Source organism: Kogia breviceps, chromosome 18, assembly GCF_026419965.1.
Source record: "Kogia breviceps isolate mKogBre1 chromosome 18, mKogBre1 haplotype 1, whole genome shotgun sequence".
NCBI classification, from domain to species: Eukaryota; Metazoa; Chordata; class Mammalia; order Artiodactyla; family Physeteridae; genus Kogia; species Kogia breviceps.
In genome coordinates, this window is record NC_081327.1 from 52,573,052 (window position 1) to 52,586,926 (window position 13,875).

The 13,875-nt window shown below is 44.2% G+C and overlaps 1 long non-coding RNA gene across 1 annotated transcript; it reads right to left on the reverse strand.

Moving 5' to 3' along the window:
• Window positions 1-830: 830 nt before the first annotated feature.
• Window positions 831-6,100, reverse strand: LOC136793044 (uncharacterized). Its single transcript, XR_010837780.1, has 3 exons — window positions 6,066-6,100; window positions 1,374-1,455; window positions 831-893 (listed from the first exon to the last, which is right to left on the reverse strand). It is a non-coding gene; the product is annotated as an uncharacterized lncRNA (long non-coding RNA).
• Window positions 6,101-13,875: the final 7,775 nt, after the last annotated feature.

The window sequence follows — 13,875 nt, forward strand, 5'->3', positions numbered from 1 at the left end:
AGTGACTAAGTGATGAAATAGAGAGAACCCTATACAAACAGTCCCAGCTTCCTTGTCCATCTGGGAGTTTCTCAGCTGTCAAAGGCACATATCTGATTTAATTCCCACATTGTCCCTTCTGCTCTTCTCTGCCTCCAGTGAGGACCTAGGTTCTGCTATTGAATATTTGAATTCTCAGTGAGTATCGGTAGCGAGCTCTCCGTGTGCTGTCTTTCTCATCCTCTCCACCCGTCTCTCCCTGTGGCTCCTGGCCTGGCTCTGCAAAAATCTATGGTCTGCCCATTTCTTAAAGAGCATAATTTCTAGAGACATGTTCTTCTTTTTCCTGAAACCCATTATCCCTTTTTGTTCATTTTATCATCTCTTCATTTAGCATTCTTTTATTCATTTGCTCCACACGTCATTTTGTTAGTGTCTTCTTTGCACTGGGTATGATATTGCTGCAATCCTGTTAGCACTTCCTTAGAAGGTTGGGGGTGTCTTGTCAACAGATTGGGCAAACGCCCTTAGTTAGCCCAGCTGGGTGTTGACTTTTCTCTCTGATGAGATCTCAGTGCTCTGTACTTGCACAAGATCATGTTTGCAGGCCTACTGGAGTGAGGGAGGGGCCTTTCTTACCCCAGGCTGGTTTCTCAGATGATGTGCACAGTTCTTCATTGTATATTGTGGGCACAGGAGACTACATTTTTAGTAACAGGGTATTTTCTTAGGTTGCCAAGCATCTCAGAGTGAAAACTAATTCTCATCACAGCACATGTCAAATGTTACTGTCTTAGAATGAATGGAGATTAAGAGGAGCCGTTGATGGGGAGAGAAGGAATCTCCTATAATCCTAGTTCTGGATCTCTTAGAAGGATGTTCCTGTGGATTGCCTTCCATTTCTTTCCTGGGCACTGTAGAAATAAAGGACACAAAGTGAAATTTAATGGAGTAAGGATCTGATGTGTTACCTATGTTCTTTGTGGGCATTTATGCTGCTATGAATTAAAGGGTAGGATTTATGGCATGTATTCCAAAAATGTGCTCTTCCTTCAATCCCTATCATCATGCAGTTAGAGAAAATTCCCCTTGGATTTTTGTCATTTTTTTTTTTTTTTGCAAGGGCCAGCTGCTGTTATTTGTATTTTCAAGTGTATTTTAATAAAAATTTGGAAAGAGGCAAGCATAGAAGACATGGATGTTCTGTCTCTATATTCACCAGAAGTATCCCTAGGAAAGGTTTTCTGACAGAATTCTGAAGATGGAATGTGCTGTTGTTATGAGAATGTATTTCCAGTATGGAGGTGTTCAGACATGAGCTGGGTCATTGCTTGGCTGTGATGCTGAATTGGTCATTCCATAGGTCTTGAGTCAGGAAAATAAATGGGTTTTACCTTGGGGATCCAGTCTGATGGATTGCTACTGGCCATCCGAGCTCAGTTGGAAGAGTGTCATGATCCATTAACAACGTCTGTCCTGGGCATGGGGAGTGGGGAGGGTAGAGACACACATGCTAAGTATTTGTCATCCCTGGGAAAGGAATTAAATTAGAAAATCTATAATGCACTTCAAACACTGAGAATTCCCAGGAGAACAGCTTTGGTATACCAGTTAGATTAGTTTATGGGAACACAGTGAGCAATATTAGCCAGGGAAGCCCTTCTAGAAGGATCCAAAAGTTAAGGGTCATAGGAGTTCCAAAGTGGACTATTTTAGAGATGATAAGATTCTGAGTTTACATTGGTGTGTTACCTCTAGAACATCAACCACCTGTGGGGTCTGTTGGTTTTGATTCCATTTACTTGTCATTGAGTCATTGGCTTATGTGGGTTGATTAATGTATATATTCATCACCTATTGAGAATTTACTTCACACCATGCTCTGTGCTAGATCTAGATAGAGATGGACTAAGGGGTGAACAATTCCTAATTTTATGGTTTCCTGAGAAATTGGGTTACCTTGAGGTTTGCTGTTGAGGATAAAACCCTTGGGCTGCATGCAGATTTTCAAGACTTAACCTCTAACAGAGCCATCTACTTTTTTTTTTTTTTTTTCTTTTGTGGTATGCGGGCCTCTCACTGCTGTGGCCTCTCCCGTTGCGGAGCACAGGCTCCGGATGCGCAGGCCCAGCGGCCACGGCTCACGGGCCCAGCCGCTCCGCGGCACGTGGGATCCTCCCGGACCGGGGCACGAACCCGCGTCCCCTGCATCGGCAGGCGGACTCTCAACCACTGCGCCACCAGGGAGGCCCTCCATCTACTTTTTAACCCAGGAATTTTGTTGGGTTAAGGTCAGGAGCTGGCTGGTGGAGGAAGAGAGGCTTTTGCAAGGTTTAAGCACACTTATTTTTCACAGCTTTTGACGAGGCAAAGATATAGCAGCACTGAGTTCACAACATCTCAGTTCCTGTTGGTGGCTAAGGAGTTGGTGTTTTCTTCTCACATTATGCAAGAGATGCTGCCTGCCACGAGGTATAGCACGGTGGTGATGAGTGTGGGCTTTGGCGTCTGAAGTTGGCTCAGATCCCGGCTCTGACACTCACTAGTTGGTAACTTGGAGCAATTCATTTGACTCTCTGAGCCTCAGTTTCATCATCTGTAAAATGGAGATGGCAACAGGACCTACCCACATAGAGGTGAAGATTAAATAAGATAATGCATGTAAAGCATTTAGCATCATAAAGCTGGGCTATAGTAATCACTCTATTTTAAATACGTGTGTGTGTGTTTCGGCTTCAGCTACTAAAATCTTGAAGTTCCATGAAGGAGTCAGTTCCACTCTGTAGCCACTCTTTATTTTAGAATCTTGTTAATCTGTGAGTTTGAGAACAGAAAACAATAAAGGCTATAACTATAATCCTGTGACCTCCCCCCGCCCAAATGGCACACTCAAATCTATTGTAAACCTCCTGTTTCTTCAAGTGTACTGTGCACTTCCGAATGTATTAATAGTGCCCTCTGCTGCCCACAATGCAACAACTTAATGGGAGCTCCTGGGGCAGACGGGTGGGATGTGGGTCTGAGCATCTGGCTCTTCCATCTCTCCCTCTCATCCTCAGACATATTTTCCTCCCAGTACATAGATCCATTTTCTCGCCTGCAATTCCATCTAAACTCTGAGTCATCAATTTCAACCTTTAATTCAAGTTTGTGCCTGGACTTGAACCAAACCGTAGATAGATACCCATAAAGGTTGCGCAGATGAGAATATACGGTTCTCTCACTTTTGATCCTCAGCAGGCCGAGATTGGTTCCATGGTGGCAGAAACCAAGTCTATTTTCTTGTGCTATAACGCGGGACTTAAGTCATGCCCAGAGCTGGCTGAGTGATCATCTAAATCAGAGCTGTGTGCAAAGTGGCTCGCCATGTTTTTCAACTGATCTCATTCTAGTCCCCTTTTCACAGCCAAATGCAGTCGTAGTTCCATAGGATGGTGCTCCAAATTTGCTCACTCTGTCTTTTGTGGTGGTGCGGTGGTGTGGAGAAATTACGCCGGAAGCAAGAGTAAGGACTTCTGACAAATTCGGGCTCCATCTGAATTCCGCCTCATTTAGACCTTTTACTGTAATTATAACTCCTCTCACAGGAATGAAATGTGCAGACGTTGGTGATAAAATGATCGGTACGCAGAAAATCCTGTACATTACACCTCATAGTGTGCAGGTTAGACATAGGGAGACGGTGGAGAAATGTGAGGCAATGAATTGCCTTCTGTAATGGAGTGTGTACTCTGAGTAGTGAGGCAAGAGGCTGAGATGTATTTGCCCTGCATCAGTCACTCTCCCTGTACTCCCACTGGGGCCAGTGTCAGTCAGGCAGGTGCCTAGGATGGCACAGCCTGAGCCTCCTGCGTGAAAAATCTAATTAACTTCTACCACATCAGAAATGGCCACCCTGGCATCCCCAACTCATGATCCCAAACACTGGAGCTAGCCATCCAAATTAAAGAGAGAAGCAAAGTCTACAACACGGTATATAATTTTCACACCCCAAATGTTCTATTTGCTTCCACATAGCTATATAATATACCATAGCACAGCAGCTATGAACACAAGCTTTGGAATCATACTGACCTGGGTTTGAATCCCAGCCACACCACTCACTGGCTCTGCAGCTTTGGTAAGTTACCTGTTGATTTCCTTATCCCCCCACTGCAGGAATACCTAAACTTGTCCAACAGAGCTATTGTGAGAATTAAAGTTGGTAGCGCATGCAGGCACTTCACACAATGCCCGACACAATTAATGTTAGCTGCTGTTTCAGTGATAGTGTCATGCTGGAAAGAAGCTGGTCCACCCATTTCAAAAAAGGAACCAAGTGATGAGCCCAGGGAAGTGGCAGAGCTGAGTTACCCTCCTCTCTTGCTGCCTCACAAACAGGTTGCTCATCTAGGTATTTCTCATTAGTCTTCAAGGATTTCCAGATCGCATGCCATTAGGCAAGTATCAGATCTGTAGCTCCCAGACACAGAGATTTTATAGATCTATATACTACCTACGTTGCAGAATAGCTTTAAGGACTAAATACAATACTGTGTGTGAGTGTATATATATATATATATATATATATATATATATATATATATATATATATATAGTTCTAGAAAACTTAAATAGGCTCATCAACTTCTTATGCCAAGTAAGGACATTCAAAAAAAATGTACACCACCATCTACTCTCACCACCATTACATAGAGGAAATTAAAATTATATACAATGTTGTGGATTTTTCTTTTCTCTTTCACTTGCGTGATTAGTTTCAGTGTTTAGGGTGCATGCTTCTGGGACTCCAGGATGCCCAGTTATGATTCTATAAAAATTAATTAGAGTTTTCAACCCAAGGGACACAGGCTGTAGTATCGGGGGCCCCACCCCTAACCAATACTCATCACAGTGGTTGTAGAGAGAGTGGCTGGAAACCAACAAAGATCGCCTTTTATATTGAGTAAATTTAGCTCTGTGACAAAACTTAAAATGTTGCTCATTTTTCAAGAACAAGCGAAAATTTGATCTCCAGCCAGCTCTTGGGAATCGTTGGCACAGAGGGCAGGAAGTCCTCTCCTTTCAGAATAGCTCAGGGCTCCGCAGTGACCTCCTCTGAGAGGGTGGAATGGAAGGATGAAGAGAGACCATCAGTGCTGCCCTTCTAAAGGTCACCTCAGGCTGGCACATATGCTCTGTAAACTGTCTCAAGGATTGGGGAGCATGAGGGGTGGGATAGAGACGCGTGGATTTAAGCCCAGCAATTCAAAGTGATTGGAAGCGATTCCTGAGGCTTCTGTGTCCCTCACTGTGGTGGACAAGCAAGTAGTGTCCTGTCCCCAGAGACCAGCACCCGTTAGTCGCCCCACTCCCTACGGACACCTCAGGCTTGCCGAGGTCTGCTCTGAAGTAGAAAGGACATACCAGCTTCTGGAAAGAGGTTACCCCTGGGAGGGGAGGGAGGGGAGGAATGCAGCCGTATTTATATCTTAACAGAACAAGATAGAGAGAAAGCATGTGCAGGGGCTTCCCTGGTGGTGCAGTGGTTAAGAATCTGCCTGCCAATGCAGCGGACACGGGTTTGAGCCCTGCATCGGGAAGATCCCACATGCCGCGGAGCAACTAATAAGCCCGTGCGCCACAACTACTGAGCCTGCGCTCTAGAGCCCACGTGCCACAACTACTGAGGCCCGCGCGCCTAGAGCCTGTGCTCCGCAACAAGAGAAGCCACCTCAGTGAGAAGCCCGCGCACCGCAACTAGAGAAAGCCCGCGTGCAGCAAAGAAGACTCAACGCAGCCAAAAATAAATAAATTAAATAAATAAAAATTTTTAAAAGGAATGTATATGCACAGTAATGTGACAGCAGCAGTTAGAGAGATGGACGGCAACCTGCCAGCCTAAAGGGTTGGGTTTCCAGTCACACTTAGAGCATAATAATCATTCCACGTGGCGACCTAGAGGAAATAAAACTAGGCCCTTGCGCCACTGTCTAACTGTTTATGTGACTATCCCAAAATCGGGGCAGGCTTTCGAGCTAGACGGGCATGGTTTGAACCCTGGTCATACCACTTCTGAGCCATGTGGGCCGGGACAGATGACTTACCCTCTTTATCTATCTCCATCTTCTTTGAATGTCACTGCCCTGTTCAGTAGCATAGCCACCAACCACATGTAAGTTTTGAGTCCTTGAAATGTGGCTGCTGTGACCCAAGATGTGCTGCAGGTGTCAAGTCCCTGCTGGATTGACAGAGTATTAAAAAATGACTGTAAATATGAGATTAATGATTTTTATACTGGTTACATGTTGACATGTTGAAATGATAATATTTTGGATATAGGGTTAGATACAATTTGTGGTTAGAGTTAATTTTACTTGTTTCTTTTTTGCCTTTTTAAAAAAAAGATGTGGCCACTAGGAAATTTAGTTATGTCTGTGGCTTACATATACAATTTGAGGCATCCATTGTTCTGTTGGACAGTTTTAGTCTATAGAATTAGGAGCAGAAGAAGAGGATGGGGAGAGAGAGAGGGCAGCTACACAGAGAGTCCTGCTATGTGCCAGATGCCGTACCCTGACCTTAAACCACTCAGCAGCCCATCGCGGTAACTACTATATTTACGTCACCATTTTACAGATGAGGCTCCCAGAGACGAAATTCTTTGCTCAGGGACCAACAGTTAATAAGTGCCAGGTGGTGATTAGAACCCAGGTATTTGGACTCAACAGCCCAACATCTCACTATTAATGAATGCCTTTGCTGCAGTCAGGGGCACTCAGTAATGTCGACCTTGCAGACAACCGTTATAGGGATTAAATGAAATGTTGTGGGTGAACTCTTAGCTTAGGACCTGACACTTGGTAAGAGCATCAGAAAATGACAGCTGCTATTACTGTTAAAATAATAACAGAAAAGAGGAAGAGGAGGAGGGGATGAGGGAGAAGAAAGAAGGAGAAGGAGAGAGGGGAGAAGAGGAGGAAAGGGTCATGTGGTCACCACCACCACCACCACCAGGTGCCACGTGCTATCTTGGGCACTTTACGTACATTATGTAATTTAACACTCACAGCAAGCCTGGCTCATGTTCACCCACCCTTTCAGTCTTTAATTGTTGCTGGTATGAGTGTAGGCAAAGTCAGCCTGGCACTTGAGTGCTCACTTTCACTTCATGGACCTTTCCCGCGATCTCTTGTGGGGTAGGAAGCTTGAGGTGGCAAAAGAGGGTGCTGGTGGGGACTGGCAGCCGGTGAGCACACTGTGGAGCTAAGGGGGTGGACAAGGTTGGGGTTTTATAAGAGCAGAGTGGAGGCTGTATTTTTAGCGTCTGATTCACACAGGGAAATTTGGAGCATTCTCCCCAGCACTCAGAAAGTGTGAGTACTAAGGAAGGAATGACCAGTTGCTGAAGATGTCAGTGAGGGTGGGGGAAGGAAACAGAAAGAAAGATGATGGAACCTTACTAATAAGGATCATAATTCTAACCTAGTCAAATGCCAGTAGGAATGGAAGAGTGGCATTTTCCTTTAAGGAATTCTAGAAACTTATTTCATGGAATTGGCCTTGCCCCAAAAGATGAGGCAAGAAAGTGTACTTTAATGGGACTAAATAAAGAATCAAGCTTAAGTGGATTGGAAGGCAATTGCCTTGAAGTGAGAAAGATGTGAAGGTAGTGTGTATTTACCGGGTCCTTGGAAAATTTTGGTAACAGAATCTATACCCAGCCTTGTCCCTGGTCAGGGGACATGGGGCGCAGAGTTAATAGGTCAGCCGTTCCTGCTGCTCTTGCTGCCTTTGCCAGCTCGAAGCACATGGCCTCTCGTCATCAAGACAGACTTCCCTCACTTTCCAAAAACAGTCAATGGATGGCAAGGGTCAGCCTTTGCTCTGTCAGATTCCGTGCCAGGCCCACTTCTAGCTGCACGTTTGCTATATGTTACCCCCTTGAATCCTCACTCTAACCCTCTGAAGCGTTTATTTTTATCCTTCATTTTACAGGTGAGATTGAATTATTCTGCCAGGCCATTTAATTACAAGTTGGCAGAACCAGAATTCTAAGCTGGGTCGATGTGACACCCAGAGCCTTGATGATTCTGCTACGTCACACAGCCTTTTCTTGTAGCCCCATGGTCAGGACCAGAGATTTCTCTACCTACACACATTGCATGAAGGAGGTCTTGCTGCTGTGCCTTCTCAGAGTAAAGAGCTGGTTCACTTCAACCACATCCAGGGGTAATGCTAGAGAGTCCGGGGAGGAAGGGGGAGTAGGGAATTGCTCTTTTGTTAAATGCAACTTGTTTTTGTTTGGAAGTGAGAGAGAGAGAGAGAGAGAGAGAGAGAGAGAGAGAGAGAGAGAGAGAGAGAGGAAAAGGAAAGAAGAGAAGAAGAAGGTTCTGAAAAAGAATCACAGGTTGCTCAATGTATTTTGTAAAATGAAATTAGATAGTTAATAAATTCATACTATACATACATGATCACATACACATGTATATATCTACACACATTTATGTGTATAAATACATATACATATGTGTGTGAATAGCTAGCTAGCTAGACACTTGTTTGGGTTACCAAATTTTTTTAGTGTCTACTATTTTTTATAAAACCTAACTATTCCTTTATGGCCTTTAAAAAAATCCAGAAATTACCCTTCAAAATATAAAATAGTTAATTGACATGATTATTTGAAATGTTCAAGTGACAAGAGAATACGTCCGAATCATCAGAAATCAAAACGATTCCACAAATGTGAAACCCCCATTCACTTGTTCCCCTCTGCTTCCAAGCCATCTCTTCTTCCGGGAGGCGACCACTGCCATCAGCTTACTATGAATATTCGTAGCCTTTTTTCCCCCAGCATTTTTGTGTATAGGAACATAAAGAAATATATGGTTTCTTTCTTGTATCAAAAATGGGATCCCCTATTATGGATTATTCTGCAACCTCTGCTTTTAGATAATGTGTCTTTCTTTCTTGGTGGCTATATACTACCCCAGAATACAAAGGTACCAGAATTTATTTAACCATCCTCTACTGATAGACATTCAGGTGGTTTCTTTTTTTCACTATTAGGAGGGTAATTCTTTATTCTTTCATTTTGGAGAATTCTTGATGTTTTACAGTCAACATATGGCTAAGTAAATACTTAAAATTTTATGTTGACATTTTGCTGTCAAGTTCAGAAACTTTATTATGCAATCTACCTCTTGAATTATATAATATATATTATCACTTTCTAAGTTTTAATTTTCAAGGCTACAGCTATAAATGTTGATTGTCTTTTTCAGACAATCTTCAGTTTCCATAGCTAAGAGCCAGTAAACAACACTGACACCTGCCTTGGATATTCGAACCATGGTTAGGGATGTATACACGGGACACAATACAAAAGTGGAGATGTGAGCGTTCTAATCCTACCTCCTTTCTCCCTGTGGAAGAACCAGGTGATTATCAAGTGAAACCTCAGATGCATTAATGAGCAAGGCCAGTGCCAAACCCTTAAAATTCAGGGTCTTTGATTAACTGTGCTGGAGAACACAGCTTGGACCTGAGGTCAAAGTGAGTGTTTTTGCAGTTAACTCCTATATCTAGAACTTGGACCTATCTGAAGTGAAGCCGGCTTTTCATTTCCAGCAAGTTCCCAGCCAGCCAAGCATTTCTGGCTGCCCACTTACCCATTTTTTGTGGGGGAATAGAGTTATGCTTCCTGCTTATGTATTCTTGTCCTTGGTAAGCAAGGGGCCAGAGGATGTCAAACCTTCCCCAGTTTCCACAGAAAAAGTAGTCTCTGATCTTCCCATAAGAATGAGTAAGTGAGGAGGTGCAAAGGGGGCCAGAAGAACTCCAGTCCCACTCTCTTCTGGGCAATGGGATAGAAGTGCACTCATGGAAACACGCAAGGAGGTGAACTGGGTCTCCCCCAACATAGCACACGAGAAATTACAGATTTTCCAAAAAGTGGTGATATTAATTTTTGTTTACAACAGTCATAAACAAAAATTTCATAGGGTTGACTAGTGGCCCCCTATCCCAAATAGGACCATATCCTAATATCTGCTCCCTGTGAATTCTATCTTATTTGGAAGAAAAAGGTCTTTGCAGATGTAGTTAAGTTAAAGCTCCTGAGATGAAATTATCCTGGATTAGCCAGATGTGTCCTAAATCTAATGACAAGTGTCATGAGAGACAAAGATACAGAGTGTGTGACATTGGAGGCAGAGATTGTAGGGATGTTGCCACAGCTAAGGAACATCTGGAGTCTTGAAGCTGGAAGAGGTGAGAAAGGACACTTCCGTAGAGCCTTCAGAGGGAGTATGGCCCTGCTGACACCTTGATTTCAGACTTCTGGCTTCCAGAACTGTGACAGGATAAATGCCCTTTGTTTCAAGCCAGCCAGTTTTTGGTTATTTGTTATAACAGCTCTAGGAAATGAGTACATTTACTATAAGAATAAAATAAGGAAGTGGTGCTCTAGTCCAAGGTAGAATATCTAGGTAAGGCTGGTTGCCTTTACTCTAAACTCAGCTGTTTCCTCTCACTATTTAGAGCAGAAGTTGTTTTTCCCCCATTCATGACCCATTTATAATTATTTTTCCACCTAGAGCATTTCACCTGAGCTTATTCACGGCTCCTGCCTGCTGCTGGCTTGCTCCAGCTTGCTCCAGGAAGCAGGAAGACCTCTCGTAAATGGTGCTTACCTCAGCTCTCTTCTGCTAACCAGCTCTTCTAGGGGGATCTGATTTTTCTGCGTCATTGCTTTTTTTGCCCAGTAGTCTAACTCCCAGCTTCGACTCTTCATACATCTTGGTTAAAGCAAAGTGAGAAGAAGATAACAAAGGCTCTCTACTTGTGCTGGTAGCCTGAGTCCTCCAAGACAGGCTCCTTATATTCAGGAGGAATTTACCTGGGAAACTTTTATATGTCAACTTATTCAATTCTCAGTTCACCCACGTTGACCGTTTCCTCATTGTACCAAATAGCTTTACTAAGAGCAAGGTTCTTCAGAATCTTTACCCTCTTTGGTCCTTTGTTACCAATTGGTGCTTTCAAAAAGGAATCAGGGCTTCCCTGGTGGCGCAGTGGTTGAGAGTCCGCCTGCCGATGCAGGGGACGTGGGTTCGTGCCCCGGTCCAGGAAGATCCCATATGCCGCGGAGCGGCTGGGCCCGTGAGCCATGGCCGCTGAGCCTGCACGTCCGGAGACTGCGCCCCGCAACGGGAGAGGCCACGACAGTGAGAGGCCCGCATAACGCAAAAAAAAAAAGGAATCAGATCCTTCACTTTCTTGGTGGGAAGTATATTGAACAACAAATTGAACAAAACAGAACAGTTTGGGAACAGTTTGTTCAATGTTTAGCTTATCAAACTTGTACCAGGCCACTGGTGATCCTAAGAGTACCAGGGGAGACAACAGGCGGAGAATCCTTTAGGGTAGATCTCCCCAACCAGTGAGGGTTCCTTCCGTGGGGGTTCTCAGAGTGGCTGGCAGCCCCAGCTTCATGAATGTGCCCCTGGTATAGTTACGTGGTGCTTAGTTTAGCCCTCTGCTGGTACTGTCTTGAAATTCTCAATAATTTCTGAGTAAGGGGCCCCACATTTTTATTTTGCAGTGGGCCCTGTAAATTATGTAGCTGGTCCTGGTGGCTAGCACTGGCCTGGGGTAGCTGGAGTCCTTCCTACAGCAAGCTACCTCCTCCATTGTCCAGTACACTGTGGGTGCATGTTGGTTTTCCTTTTTGCTGTATGCTGTGGCCTCAAAGACATCGGGAAGCAGTGCCCTAAGGTAAAGCGTATAGGCTTGAGAAGTGGTTCTCAAATGGAGTGATTTTTGTACACCTCCCCACCATTGGAGATACTTGGCAACATCTGGAGACATTTTTGGTTGTCACAACTGGGGAATGCTATTAGCATCTGGTGGTTGAGGCCAGAGATGCTGCTAAACATTTTATAGTGCTCAGGACAACACCCACCACAAAGGATTATCTGGCCCCAAATCTCAACATTGCCAAGTTTGGAAAACCCTGTGTTAGAGCCCGGCCACTCAGAAGTTATCTTCTCACCAGCAGCCTCAGAAACACCCAGGAGCCTGTTGGAAATTCAGACTCTCAGGCTATACCCAGACCTACTTGAGTCATAATCAGCCTTTTAACCAGATCCCAGGTGACTCATGCACATGTCAAAGTCTGAGAAGCAATGGGCCAGAACAAAACTTGCCTGGTTTAGGCTTAAGTGTCTGTAGAGTTTCTGACTGGAGGGCTCTCCTTGGCGTTGCAGATCATGAATTTGGATCAAACAGGGAGAGTATGGCCTGAGGGAGGAAAACCTGAAAACCTGCCCAGTATAGAGCAATAGGTTCAAAAGGCAAAGCAGGAAAGGAAATAGGGAAAGAGTCCTCAGGGCAAGCCACCAGTGGTTCCTCAGATCATGAAGACCTAAGGAGGGCTTGAATCCCCCTTGCATGTAGCCCATTGCATGAGGTGGGTAGGAAGCTTCTAAAGGAACCACAACTGTGAACACACACATTTGTGACCATCAGAGACCACTCTGTCTAGTGGTGTGTCTTCTGGACTTGGGATATGGACATGACCAGAGTCTGCCTATATTACTTTGCTTGGATCCATAACAAAGTGCCACAGGCTGAGTGGCTTAAACAACAGAAATTTATTTTCTCACAGCCCTATAGGTTGGAAGTCCAAGATCAAGGTGTCATCAGGGTTGGTTTCTTCTGAGATTTCTTTCCTTGGCTTGCAGATAGCTGTCTTCTCCCTGTGTCTGCACATGGTGTTCCTCTGTGTTTGTCTGTGTCCCAAGTCTCCTTTTATTACAAGGACACCAGTCATATTGGATTAGAGGCCACTCATATAACCCCATTTCAACTTAACTACCTCTTTAAAGACCTGTCTCCAAATACAGTCATGTTCTGAGATACTGGCAGTTAGGACCTCAACATATGAATTTGGGGAGGGGACACAGTTCCACCCACTGTCCTCTCTTCCCACATACTCCTCAACAGCACAGTCTCCCATTCATCTCCACTGGGCTCTCTTAGCCGCTAACTTTGGGCCTTTTCCCATATGACCCGCCCCATTGAGAGTTGAAGTTCACTGGCTCCTGGGAAGTCTGGTGCCCTGCTGAATATTACATACGGGCTCTAATCTCTTGAAACACAAAGTGAGTTGTGAACCAAGACTCTGCTCTTCTCTCCAGAAGGCGTTTGGCATTTCCTTCCCTTTGTGGGTACACCACACCATATCCATGACCCTCAGGTTAACTAGGGCAATTATTAATAAATGGTTAGAGTGTGATTGCCTCAAGGTTCTGATAGATAGGTCAAAGGAATATGAATGCAAATGCATTTTTTAAAGCACACTGAAGCTATTGTTGGGTATAATGGAAAGTCATTAAGCATATTAGCTGCTGATTCTATAATTAAGTGCTAGCATTTTCTGGATGCTAACCTAAGTAACAGGAGATATTGGCCATTTGCAAAACATGTTTAAACAAAAGAGATTCAGGGACAAGAAGTGCCTCTCATCTTAATTATTATTATTTTTTTGCATCATAAAAACCTCATGAACAATGCTATTGCAAAGCATAATGGATGTGGAACAGCTGTAGAAAACATCCCACTTCCTTTGTTTGGAAACAACGTTTTACATTTGGAAAGAAAAATTCTGTCCAGCTGATTTTATTCCAAGGAGAGGGCGATTCTCCACTGTCTGAGGGGTATCTCTCCATGTCCACCAAACACTGGTAAAACTTTAGAGGGAATGGTTTGAAACTGTGCTTGTTTTCTGTCAGTGCTGCTTCTTCAAGGTCTCCAGGTGGCTGCTAAGTCTGCAGGGGAAGGCGGACTGTTGAGCATCACGTCTTGACCTTGATTGACAAGGATCAGACTTTCATGCTTTCGTGAGTGGAG